Genomic DNA, 14,279 nt, shown 5'->3' with positions numbered 1-14,279 from the left:
AAACGATCCATTTCTACTTAGAATCTTCAAATTTCGAGTCTAAATTTGAAATTTGCGTGCGATTTTACCCTAATATAGGATTTTATAGCATCCAAAATGGACACCGGATCAAGCTTATGAGCGAATTTTAGTTATTTTTAGTTTAAAAAATGATGACCTTTAAACCTTAATAAATGCACGACTGGGCGTCCGATCAATGGGGGATAGTCTGCACCCCGACGACCAAGGAAACATCCCGGACATTTTCATTGAAAAATAATTTTTGCTCCCTGGGCACTCTGACATGTAAATCGAGATCGATGCCCCAAATTTAGGGACCTTGCCCCAAAAAGGACTGTACACACTCACCAGGGCACCCCTACAATGGCTGCTTAAGGAACAAAGGCCGACTACCCATTGTATGGTCCACACGTACCGCCATGTGGACATCCATGCTGCCTCTGACCAAAAGGATACATGCATACCACACCTTTACTTGTGCACACCTTTACTTGTGCACTAGCACCATACCTTTCCCCAAGCTCATGCAGACTAGTGATCGGCACACTTTGATGGTACACCGTTCCTTTCACCCATACTTTTCTCAGTACCGCGACCGTACCCTACACCTATATAAACCCCCGAGTGCTCCATGGCTAGTAGCTCATTGCGTACAATACACCCCTAAGCTACACCCTGCACAAGGCCGTACCACCACTCTACGCCTGCACACTGTACTTGTTGTACCTACAGCCATCCCTTGCAGACTTGCTCTCAGCACCCCCTAATCAGCCATCTCTCAGATAAGCCCATTTTCAGTCACCCCACCTTGTGAGGAGAGGGTGTCCACTATTCTCCCCTCCCCCCCTCCTCCCCCTTGTGTGACGAGACTTATAGCAGCCCTCACCTCTTCAAGAAAAACATTTTTGCCTTTAGGACATCTCAAAGATCCCCCCATTTGCGTAGACTTTAGCAAGAGGTTTTTGAGCTTAGAGAAGGTTTACGCGCTGTAGTTGTTTTGCTCATAGAGTGAGCAAACAATCTCGGAATCGAGAACCGACTAAAGCATTGCGATCGCAGCATTGAGTACTACAAGGAGGTGATCAACATGGCCCCATCTCGAAAATATCAAAATATCACCTCGAGAGAAACACAATGAGATTAGAGAAGATGCTCCTAATGCGGCTCCAACCCTCCCATTGTAATATCACCTCGAGAGAAACACACAACAATGAGAAGATGCTCCTAATGCGGCTCCAACCCTCCCATTGTAAGCTCCACAAGGGAATGGTGGCCAGGTTAGATTGGTTATCTTTTAAAAGAAGTTTTAAATTATTCCCTAATATTAAAATCAATAAATCAAGAAATAAAATGCGAATTTTTCTATTCAATAAAATTTGAAATTGTATGAAGCTACTATTTGAAGTGATACTATATTTTGTAATAATTGTTTGTATTGAAATTGCTATCTTTAAGAGAAAGAGTATAGGTATTTGTTTCTCCTGGCTTCAACACTAACTTCATTTTCGTGCTTATGTAGCCGGGTGGCATCGTTAGCAAAGCCCTAGAGGATTGACCCATGGTATCCCTTATAGCATTGGGAGAATGAGGTTCACCGATTGAGGGGAGTAATTGTGATGATGTCTAGTTCTGAGGGCCTAGGCTAGTGCAGTGAATAATCCCACCCTAGCACATAGACATCCCTCTGAGGGAGGGCAAGACGATCGAGCGACGGAGCCTGAGGGGATGATAGGCTGGCTTGAGTCCTCGCCAGCGGCCGACGACGAGGTGTATGGTCCCGTAGGGTTTTGCCCAACATGTAGAGGCTAGAAGGCCAAATTGTAGATCATTGATAGTAAGAATAAGAGAGCTGGTTTGGCTTGTATATGGAATTGATTCTTGTATTTTTTTTACAAAAAATCTTGTCTTTGGCATTATTATATTGTGAAAAGAGGCTGTTTTAACAAACCTTGTGAAAGGGCCTTAATTAAGGAACATGTTTATTTATGTCAAACAATGTCGTAGGATTAATTAGAAAACAAATTGACGCGTGAGTCGGATGGAAAGTGGGAGGATGGAATGCCCCGACAACACCATCCTACGGATGGGTGGACCTGATTAGTCGGGTAGCTTTCCAACAGATTAAGTGTACGCTAGATAAATAGGTTCGCGACGATCAACTATATTCTAGAAGACTAGACGAGCGGCAGCTCTGCCTTGCCACCATGGATGAGGAAAAAAGCGTTGTCTCTAGGAATCAAGATTAGTAGTTGCCCAAATTATGATCAATTACCCTATGGGTGATTTGATTTTTAAAAGACCATACTTCCCCTATGAGATAGGACTAGGTCTTACCTACAAATCGTCTCCTTGAATCTTTTCATGATCAAGGTGTTGACAAGTAGGAAATTTTCTCCAAGTTAAGACTTAGTAGACTATCTTAAGTGTTTCCCCTATTTTGGAAGGGAGGAACCTTACAATTGGTATCACAACGGATCTTAGCTCCTAGGACTTGCCATTTAAGGACTTTATTGCAATGTATGTTTTACCTAACATAATGCTAATTAATAAAAACACCTTACTAAGAACAATTTGAATTGATGTTTGATTGATTGTAGGAAGAGGAAGATGCCTACTCGAGATTTCTAGTTTTCTAGTGCATCTTCTAGATCGCTTGTCATTCCTCAAATTTCTAGTTCTGTGACACCATGGGGCAAATACTAGAGAAGATGTCTCTCCCCCATTTCTCTATCGAAAGAGGATGGGGTAGAGATTTCTGGAGTTGCGGGCCGAGATATTTCTTCATCCGAGTAGATTGAGTTGGGAACCTTACCACTGACCTAAAGCGGATTCATTAAATTGAAAAGTTAAAGATGGTCCATATATTTTGGTTCGTAAGGGGGGGTACTCCCAGGCCCGCCGACACCTTTGTGACTATAGATTGGATTCGCATACCATAGGACCACTGGGTGTATGATTGAGTAATGCAGGTCTTACCTGCTGCTTGCTGACAGAGTAGTCGTGTTGGGACCTAGCCCAATCCAGAGTCTACCACCCTTACCATCAATTTCTCGAGTCTTAGAAACTACAGTGAAACCCCCATACTTCACCTATGTGGACCGCTTTGCCCTTATGTCATCGTCGAGCTTAGGAATTTCCCTTCATGGACGAATAAGACTAATTATAGTAGTCTCAAATCTTTGTAATAAAACTTGTCCTTGTAAATATTTGGGAAATAAAATGATATCAATGTTTTACTTTCAAAAAAGCTTAAGCGTTGTGCAAAGTATGAATCTTGTAATCTTAAAAATTTAATCTTACAATGATGGCCAGGACAATAAGCCTCCACTTCCCAATGCACTATACACCGATATCCACCAGGAGAAGAAGTTCCTACTTAAGCAAATGCAACCTCCCTCCTTTATTTACGGGACAAGGTTCAAATATTGAGAAGGATGCTGAAGTCTGGATTGAAGTGATGGACAATTATTTCTCTGTTGTTGCTGATACTAGAGCAAAAAATCAATCTATGCTTGAACGGTTTTGCCTCACCTGAGATGCTAAACTTTGGTGGAAACAATGGTGCCATGACAAGGGAGTCACCGAGCATTATTAAACATGGGAAGACATCAAGCAAGCCGTGAAGGAAAGACATAGCGGAGGCTACACTCCAACCCACACACTTTGTCAATCCGTGAATGCAATCCGGTTAGCGCATAGAGGCTATCCCGAATGGGAGAAGATTAGTTAACCACACACTAATGACTTCTAGTCCTACTCAATCCTTCTTCAACACTCAAGCAATCAATCTAACATAATCAAAGCATCAAGATTAGGCTACACTTAAGCATAAAAATGCAACTTATGCAAAGAATCTAACATGCAAAGAGCTATCACACAAGCCTCAACTACACATCATTTCATGCACAAGCTTCATCACATGCACTCTACAATTCACAAATTAGATTTTAGCATCAAAACATCATTAAGAAATCTAGATTAGCAAGTGTGTAGACCATAACCTCATATCATTGAAAATGTAGAGAATAGAGAGTACAAGATTGAAGCAAGAATGGAGATGGAGAGCCTTGGGAGAGCACATGAGAAGGAGCTATGGAGCAAGCTCTCTCTATGAGCCTCTCAACCCAATGACCAAAGAGTGTTCTCTAGCTCTCAAATGGGCCACCTTTTATACAAAAACTCTAGAACTCCCAAAAGTTCCCATGTGGGATTATTGTCAAGCCCTCTCCCACATTCATCTACAACTTGGAATTCTTTACAAGAGCCCTAAGTGTCTTTTTTGTTGCATCCTTGCATTGATCTTCATTTGTCATGCAACACTCCCCCCTTCCTATTTTGCGCACGTCCTCGAGCGCGGTAGTAGCAAGAGCTGCAACAAAAAAAAAACAATGGATACAAGTAAAGTCTTTTATTGAAAAAAAGAAAAGAAAAGAAAAGAAAAGAAAAACCAGCAATGATAATTTCACACGTGAGCATACAAGTGCAAGGCTGATTAAAGTTTTAATGAGTACTAAAATAGGTAAGTAAAGACTAGTCAAATTGAGACTAAGTGGTAGATAGTGCTATGCAAAGGCAAGTGTGCTTGTACACCGCCGGTTATGACCGCAGTCTCAATGTCCTACAAGTATTTAAGTTATTCCTAAGTGGCAAACCTACTCCTAAATATGAGCAAAGGTGATTGGAACTCTCTTTTTTTTTTCTTTTTTAATGTGTGTGTAGAAGGTGATAAAGATTAAGGTTCCATCCTAATGAGACCCAAGCAATGGCCAAGAGACCTCCGCCGCCAAGAGAATCTAAAGACCGCTAAGTATCTCAAGGGCGACAGACCCTTTTTTTTTTTAATGACATAAGGAGTACCCCATGAAGATGAGGGCATCGGTCTCGAGGGCCCATAGGGTACCCCAGAGTCCTACCAACATCTATCAAGGCGATAGATTCCTCGAAGGTCTTTTTCTAAAGCTTTTAGACATCAGTGTTCACCCCATGGAAACCAAAGCATCGGCCCCAAGGTGCTAAGACAACCCCAGGTCCTACCAAGCATTCCTCATGGCTGTAGACAGTCATGTCTCAATTCACTTTGTATATATATATATATATATATTTTAGGGTATATTTTCGTAAAATGTTCTTATTAATCCTAGCACCTAGCTCATACCTAAGAGGTAGCTACCACTAGGGATAACTAATATACCTTGAAAGCATAAGAACTTGGCATATTCCATTGGTATATATCCTACACTGTCTTTAGATAGAAATATCTTTTACTAAGTCCTCTAAGAATCTAGAGTTCACTCACCATATTTTAACAACTAATCAAAAACTTAAACCAGCCAACATTGTGTGAACATGCAAACCATATATCCAAAAGATAAAAGCACATAAAGAACAAAAGATTAAGATGTGAATACACCTGTTGTAGTGCCCGTTGATGTCGTTTGTTTGCATTGATGCATTGCTGATTTTGTGCAGATTGCTAATCCTTGGTCTTTGTAGGCGTAGCATGTCTCCCCCCTTCCTAATTTGTGTGAACGGTAGGTGGACTATTGGGGCGTTTTTTATGCTCTTTTTTTAGCGGAGATCTCTGCAAAATTTTTATTAACAAAAAAGAAAAGAAAAGAAAAGAATAAAATTTGCCATTGGTGCCAATCACCGAATATAGCCGAGGGGAAAAACCCAGTGGGAGAAAAGTGCCCTGGCTTGTCGATCTTATTGTGGAGTCGTTGAGCTTACCCTTGCGCTGGTGGTGGATCCGTGTCCTCGTCTACTGGAAAGATGGTATCAATTTCCTCAGGATGCAGGGACAACCCCTCACAAAAACCGGCCTCGGGAGAAGGTGGTAGAGGAAGGAGTGCTTCCTCACTAAAATATGGCATTGGTTCTATGGGAAGGTTAAGAAGACAGTTTCGATTTTGGAACTGCGCAATATAGGTACTCATATTGATCCAATATTGACATGTTGAGGCTTGGGGAAGGAGGGCTTGCAAGATCGGTGGTTTTGCAAGTCATTTAAACTTGTATCCCTCCATTGTTGTGCTTGAACCTCCTCAGGTAATCTACGTTGATTTGGTCCTCTCTCTGGTATTCTCACATTAAGAAGATTATGGCGTTGGGGTGTAATTCCCACAATTTGCTTCATTAAGCCCGTGCCATATTGTCTAAAGTAAGAGCGGCATATCCAAAAAATATGTGAAGCTTCTCCTAATACGAGTCGTGCACACTCTTGACAATGTGGAAATGGGTGATGCTGTTGAATAACGTGACAAAGTGATGCCCACAGCAATTTTCACCTAAGGGAGCATAGAAGTACCTAGAATGTGTTTGAAGCGGAGGAGCACTATATCCCCCGCGATGATCAGGTCGAGTACTATCAAGGTCAATGCATGGTGGACATGTATCTCGCCAAATATCCATCAGGAGTTATCTGGACGTAGAACAATGAAATTTAGAACACTCATATCCATCATTACAATTCCAATCAAAAACAAGATTATCTCAAAAAGAACACATCTTCTAAAGGCATAAGGAACTACATTATTCAAACATTGGTCTACCAAAGAGCTTCAATTGTAGTGTTAATGCCTTATCTTTGGTTTTAGGTATATCCTTTTTAAGAGGTGGGAATTTTAGCAATTGTCTTGGTATTTGAGCAAGATAAGAGGATTTAGGTATTGAAATGCTAGAATCTATGCTCAAATGAGACTCATTTGGACTTGTCTTAGGTACACAACTTGATGGTGGAATCATGTAACAAGGAGAAATTGGGACAACCGGTGTTTTAATACATGTTTTAGGAATATCAACACAAGTAGATTTATAGGTGCTATCACAGCCACCTATCCTATCTTGAAGAGTTTGTGTTGAGTTCTTTTGCACCCACTGATATGGAAAATCAAGGGTGGCTTTTGGAATCTTTTTGAACCCCTAGCAAAGCATGGCATTTTGGAAGCCAAATTGCTGTTGCACCCTCATAATAGCCTTGTGATTTAAGAACATGTTTTGGAACCCATCGAGTAACAATCCGAGGTTTAGGCTTGAAAATGATGTGCTTTTTAGGAGACTTGGCAACTGGACTAGATGGTACAAGTTTGTACGCATCTTTGGGTAGCCAAATTGATAATTCCTTCTTGCCTGGCCTTCTTTGAGCAGCAACTAGAGTAGTTGGAACATGCCAGCCATGGCCCTCACTTGAGTACTCATCAATTATCCACATCATTTGTTTTGGAGTTTCAAGAGCAGATTTTGAGAGTGGGTTGTGTAAGGTAGAAACATTACCCTTTTGACACGATAAAGCTCATGGAGTAGCAGATCCCAAGATGCAATCAGAATCAATTTGCAACTTGTATTGTCTATTCTTCCAATCTAATGAGCAATTGGTAGCACTTAACCACGATCTACCGAGAACAGCCTCTACTACTGCCTTGGACTTATGTGCCACATAAAAGGGCACTGACATCTGGTGATCCTGAATGGACATCATAATGACACATTTTTCCTCTATAGGGTTATCTTTACCTGAGAAGCTTCGTAAGTCAACAAGAATTTGCACAAGTTTTGGTTGACCCAAGGCTATCCATGTGTCAAACGAGAGAACATTATAATCTACACCAGAGTCAATTAAGGCAGAGACAAAGTAGGTAGTCTCATGAAGATGGAGGCACACTTGAATATTGAATGGATCGACATATGGTTCATCAGTAGCCAACTGTATGGCCAACATAGAAGCTTTGCGACACTCCTTGGCTTTTGCGACTCTAGGTTTAGCCTCCTCTTGAGCTTGACGTTTAAGTAGGTCAAGTGCTTCTTTCCGTGTTTGTGCAACATGCATCTGTTGAAGCATGGCTTCAGTTAATGGTTCATTGTATTTCTTGAGACGACTTCCATTAATGAAGTTAGGCATTTGCTCACCTTCTAGTGTCTCTAAATGCACTGCACCACTTGGAGTAAGCTCATTAATCACAAACGGTCCTAGGCCACGTTTCTTGAGCTTTCTCTTATGCTTCTAAAGTGTGTACAAGAGCACAAGGTCCCCTTTTTTGAATCGGCCAGTTGTTACATTTCTATCGTACCATTGCTTCTGTCTCCTCTTCTCGGCATACATCCCCATTACCGCCAATAAGCGGGTCTCATCAAGCTTTTCCAATTCGTCAACGCGTTGTGAAAGCTCATGACCAGTCCAATCTAATTGTTTAGCTACTCGTAGAGTAGGTACAAGAAATTCAATGGGAAGAATTGCGTCTAATCCAAAAGCAAGCTCAAATGGTGTTGTGCCCACCGATGTTTTATAGGCTGTCCTATATGCCCAAAGAACTGAGTGCAACTTTTGCTCCCAATCAGTCCTATGTTCCTCAACAATCTTTGTGAGTGCTGTGCAGAGAATCTTGTTAGTACTCTCAACTTGTCCATTGGTCTCTGGGGATGATAGGGTGCAGAACGCTTGTGCATTACCATAAATTCTTGAAGCAAAAATTCTATGACTTCATTTACAAAGTGCACACCTTGATCACTAACGATCTCAATAGGTAAGCCATAGCGTGTAAACACGTATTCATACAAGAACTTGGCTGTGGTTCTGGCATCATTTTTGACTGTAGCCTTTGCCTCTACCCATTTGGTCAAATAGTCTGTTTGCGACTATAATATATTCCGCATGTGTGTGACGAGCTGGAGGTTTAATGGGACTGACAAAATCAATACCCCATTTTGCAAAAGCACGTGTGCTTAACATAGGCCGCAATGGCATATTGTCCTTTGTGATGGGAGGTTTGGTCCTTTGATAATCGTCACAACGTTTTACATATTCTTCGGCATCCATTTGTAAGGTTGGCCACCAAAGCCCAGACCACCTAATCAACGTAGCTGTGGTATTGCCCGAAAAGTGTCCACCCCCAACACCTGCATGTGCATGAGTTAAGATTTTCAAGTAGTCAGCTTCACATACATGTTACCATATTATAGTAGTGATGTGTGTGAACACACTTAGGACCGCCGGGGCACTTTTTCCCTCACTAGGAGGTTTTTTCCCCCGTGCATTGTATATACGCCCATTATCTTCTAGGGCTTGTAATCTTTCATTTTGGCACTCATAATACACTACTGTGTTGTGCTCAAGCTTCCTCATCTTCTTGAAGTTGTGTGTGCATTCCTGCAACCCTAATTCCAACAATTGGTATCAGAGCAGGCTTCCTCCTCCCGGGCAGCATCACCGGCACCTGCCGCTTCATCTCCTCCGATTGCAACGAGGTTTCACGAGCGTCTGCAGGTTAGTATATGCCGTGGGTGAGCCCGTAGGGCTCGGTTTTTTCAGAATTTTGATCTGGAGTCATTTCGCCCTCCGTTTTTGCATTCCAAGTACTGCGCAGGCAAAATCGTCCTACTGTGCAGATTTTCTGTCAAGATTAAAATCTGCAGGACAGGTGCCCATTCGTCTGTTTTGGGCTGTGCTACATAGCACAGGTCGATTTTGTACAGGTTTACCTCTTACAGACAGCATTTACATCTAGTAGTACAGTCATTGGCCATGGCTGACAACAATGATGTATTCCGCATGTTGGCTGCTGAGGATAAGTTGGATGGCACCAACTATCCATTATGGGCATATATGATGCGACATGTATTGGTAGCAAAGGGGTTATGGAACATTGTGCAGGGTATTGATGCACGTCCTATTGTGGCTGGGAATGCTGCAAACACATCAGAAACAGGTACTGTTGATGATGGTGCAGGCACAAGTGCTGTAGCAGCTGTTCGAGAACCACCACTTTCAGCAGAGCAGATTCGTTGGGATGGTAGAGATGCGCAGGCTCATGCCTTGATTGCGCTGTCTGTCAAACGTACCATTATCCCACATATTCGCTCCTGCAGGACTTCTAAGGATGCTTGGGATGTACTTGCCACATTGTATCAGGCAAGAAATGAGGCTCGTGTTGCTTATCTCCGAAAACAGTTGGAGAATGAGCATATGAACGAAGGTGATTCTATGGATAGCTTTTTGACAAAGATCAAGGATTTCAAAGAGCAGCTCATTTCTGCAGATGAAATCCTGTCAGACAGTTCACTTGTGCAGACTGTTTTGAATGGTCTACCAGATTCTTATCAGGGTTTTGCTTCCACTCTTCGCTTGATGATGAAAGGCAATCCCAATGCCTTATCATTTGAGGAGTTAGTTTCTGTTTTGCTGCAAGAAGACCAGTCAAGGCAAAACAGGAATAATATGCGTGTCGCAGATCAAGCTTTCGTTGCTAATCAGAGAAGCGGGAAAGGTAAAGCTGGCTTTTCTTCTAGTAAGCAGAAATCTGCAAATGCTGCGCAACCAAAGAAGGAAGACAAAGATGAGAAGAAGGGTGACAAACAGAAGACATTTTGCAAGTACTGTAAGGGAAATGATCATGTCATCAAAGCGTGTCCTAAGCTGGCTGCGAAAGAGGCTAAGAAGAAAGAGGCTGGTATGGCTGTTGCAGATGCCTCTCCTTCTAACAATGAATCTGCTAATGTTGTGCTAGATACAGAATGGGCATTCAATGCGCAGTGCAGTTATGACCCATCTTTGCATGACACATGTATGTCTGCAGTAGATTCAGATGTATGGTACTTTGACAGTGGTGCCACTAAGCATATCACCTCGCAGCGCAGTTTATTCACTTTCCTTGAGTCTGCTCCCACAGGGAATACTGTCACTTGTGCCAATAACTCCTCTTATCCCGTTAAAGGAGTTGGACAGATTGTGCTGAATGTTGCAAATGGCAACACCTTTACACTTTTTGATGCATTGTATGTGCCAGGGATCAAAAAGAATCTGCTGTCAGTCTCCGCATTTGCCAAAACAGGTTTGGTTGTAAAATTTGTGGATGACAGATGTACTGTTCATGATCTCTCTTGTGGTGACATCTTTGTAGCATCTGGTTCACTATGTCGAGGGCTGTATAAGCTCAATATGGATGGCAAATGTGTACAGGATTCAGCATGTGCTATTATGGATACGCAGGCTATTTCAAATGCAAAACTGTGGCATGCACGTTTTGGTCATCTGAATTTTGCAAGTTTGCTGCGCCTGCAGAAATCTGAAATGGTGTCTTCTTTGCCTAAGCTTGAGGCACCTGTCAAGCATGTTTGTGAGGGCTGCATATTGGGTAAAATGCAGCGTGCTTCCTTTCCCAAAGATGGATCAGTGAGAGCTGAACGCAGATTGCAGCTTGTTCACAGTGATGTTTGTGGACCCATGCAAACTCCATCATTTGGAAACTACCTTTACTTCGTGACTTTCATTGATGACTTTACCAGGCATGCATGGGTATATCCTTTGAAGGCAAAGTCCGAAGTGTTTTTGTGCTTCAAACAGTTTTTGGTTATGGCTGAAAATGTGTCAGAAAGTAAGATGGGCACCCTCCGTTCAGATCGAGGGGGGGAGTATATGTCTTCAGAATTTAATGCATTTCTGGCTGAGCGTGGGATAAAACACCAATGTACAGTGCCGTATACACCACAGCAAAATGGTGTGGCTGAGAGAAAAAACAGGTCTCTCATGGAAATGGCAAGATGTATGGTTAAGAGTCAAAGTCTACCACATGGTTTTTGGCTTGAGGCTGTCATGTGTGCCACTTATGTACTAAACAGGTGTCCCACCAAAGCATTACAGGTTGTCACTCCATATGAGGCTTGGCATGGCCGCAAGCCATCTGTTGGCCATTTACGTGTTTTTGGTTGCCTGGCATATGCATTAGTGCCTGTGCAACATCGCAGAAAATTGGATGACAAAGCTGTCAAATGTATTTTTGTTGGATATAGTGCTGAGAGCAAAGGCTATCGTTTGTATCATCCACAGACAAAGCGCATTTTGGTTAGCCGTGATGTTGTATTTGTGGAAGATGCAGTTCAGCCCTTGGTTTCATGTACTAAGGAGACAGATATCAGCTCACGTGATGTCTATGATACATTGTTGCCTCTTTTCAGTGGTGCACAGTCAAGTGCAATACCTCATGAGGTAGTTTTTCAGCCTATGCAGGTTTTAAATGATGGCACAGATCAGCCTATATCTGATGCAGATGTGCATGATGCACTTGAGGATGAGAGACAAGAGATTGAGGGCTCTAGGAATATGCCTAGATGGCTGGTGCAGACTTTGCGTGACAGCAAGTTGGATGCCCCTTTGTCTAGTCGCACTCGTTCTGGCTCTCATGGTGCCTCTTATGCGTCAGATTGTTATGCATTGGCTGTTTCTAGTATGTGCGATGAAAGTGAGCCTGTTTCATTTGATGAGGCACAAAGTTCAGAAAATTGGATGGCTGCTATGCAAGCAGAATACGATGCTATTATGAAGAATGGTACATGGTCTTTATGTGACTTGCCCCCTGGCAAGAAAGCCATTGGCACTAAGTGGGTATACAAATTGAAGTGTAAGCCTGATGGCACAGTGGATCGCCATAAGGCTAGGCTTGTTGCAAAAGGTTATGCTCAAGAGAAGGGCATTGATTTTGATGAGACTTTTGCTCCCACATGTCGTATGACCACTGTTCGTAGCATCTGTGCATTAGCAGCTCATAATGGTTGGAATGTACATCAGCTGGACATAAAGACTGCGTTCTTAAATGGAGATTTGCATGAGGAGGTGTATGTATCGCAGCCTCGTGGTTTTGTTCAAAGAGGGCAGGAAAACAAAGTGTGCAGGTTAAAAAAGGCTTTATATGGTTTAAAGCAAGCTCCACGAGCTTGGTATGAAAAAATACATGCATATTTGACTGCACATGGGTTTCAGAATAGTCCAACAGAAAGCACTTTGTATGTTAAACGTGTGGATGGTGTACATCTAATCATTGCTCTCTATGTCGATGACATGCTGCTCACAGGACCAAATGAGAGTCATATTGCTGATTTTAAGGCTGATTTGAATGCCTCTTTTGAGATGTCAGATTTGGGGCATTTGCATCATTATTTGGGGATACAATTTAAGCAGTGTGATGGAGGTATTGCTTTGTGTCAGACAAAGTATATTGAAACATTGTTGCGGAGATTTGGCCTTGAAGACTGCAAGCCTATTGCTACTCCAATGGAGACAGGTTTGAAGTTGAGTCTTCATGATGCTGGAGATCACTTTGATGTCACACTCTATCAGACAGCTGTTGGTTGCCTCATTTATGTATGCATTACGAGGCCAGACATTCAGTTTGCAGTCTCACAGGTGAGCAGATTTATGCATAGCCCAGGCATTAAGCATTGGCAGGCAGTGAAGCGTATCTTTCGCTATTTGAGTGGTACTCGGCATCTTGGGTTGTTTTATCCCAAGGGGGGATCATTGCCGCCAGATTTACATGCTTTTTCAGATTCTGACTGGGCTGGTTGTTATGACACACGCGTGTCCACGAGTGGTTTTTGCTTCATGCTTGGAAGCTCATGCATATCATGGTTGAGCAAGAAGCAGCCTACTGTGGCCACTTCTAGTTGTGAAGCTGAGTACAGGGCAGCTTTCACAGCTACGGTTGAGTGTGTGTGGCTCAGACGCCTTATGGCTGATTTGGGTGTTGGGCAGCCATCTGCCACCACCATCTTCACTGACAGTCAGAGCGCATTGGCAGTTGCGCGGAACCCAGTGTTCCATGCTCGTACGAAGCACATTGAGGTGCACTACCATTATGTCAGGGAGAGACTCTCTGCAGGAGAGATCAGTTTGGCTTATGTGCCAACACAGGATAACCTTGCAGACCTTTTCACAAAGGCTCTGCCTCGTGAGAAGTTTGAAGCTTTTCGCAAAGCTTTGGGCTTACTCCCTTTTGTGGATTCGTCCACATAGCTAGACACTTCCCTATACATGAGTGCTAGCTCTTGTTCACCGCATCACTCCAGGGGGGATTTGTTACCATATTATAGTAGTGATGTGTGTGAACACACTTAGGACCGCCGGGGCACTTTTTCCCTCACTAGGAGGTTTTTTCCCCCGTGCATTGTATATACGCCCATTATCTTCTAGGGCTTGTAATCTTTCATTTTGGCACTCATAATACACTACTGTGTTGTGCTCAAGCTTCCTCATCTTCTTGAAGTTGTGTGTGCATTCCTGCAACCCTAATTCCAACAATACACACATGCGTAAGTTACCATCCTTGCCCCTCTTGTAGAGTTGGCCCTCTATCAGCATATAGTTTGCCGCTTCAACTTTAATAGCATGCTTTCGATGTTTAGGAATTTTTTGATCCGTATGACCATGCTGAAGATAGTCCACAATATACTTACTCCAACTTGGTGTAGTTGAAATTTGGAATAATGTGACATTATGAATTGGCTTCTGAATT

The sequence above is a fragment of the Cibotium barometz genome, chromosome 28 (assembly GCF_041138505.1).
Source record: "Cibotium barometz isolate CiBa-2024 chromosome 28, ASM4113850v1, whole genome shotgun sequence".
NCBI lineage: Eukaryota > Viridiplantae > Streptophyta > Polypodiopsida > Cyatheales > Cibotiaceae > Cibotium > Cibotium barometz.
This window is presented reverse-complemented; position numbering follows the sequence as displayed.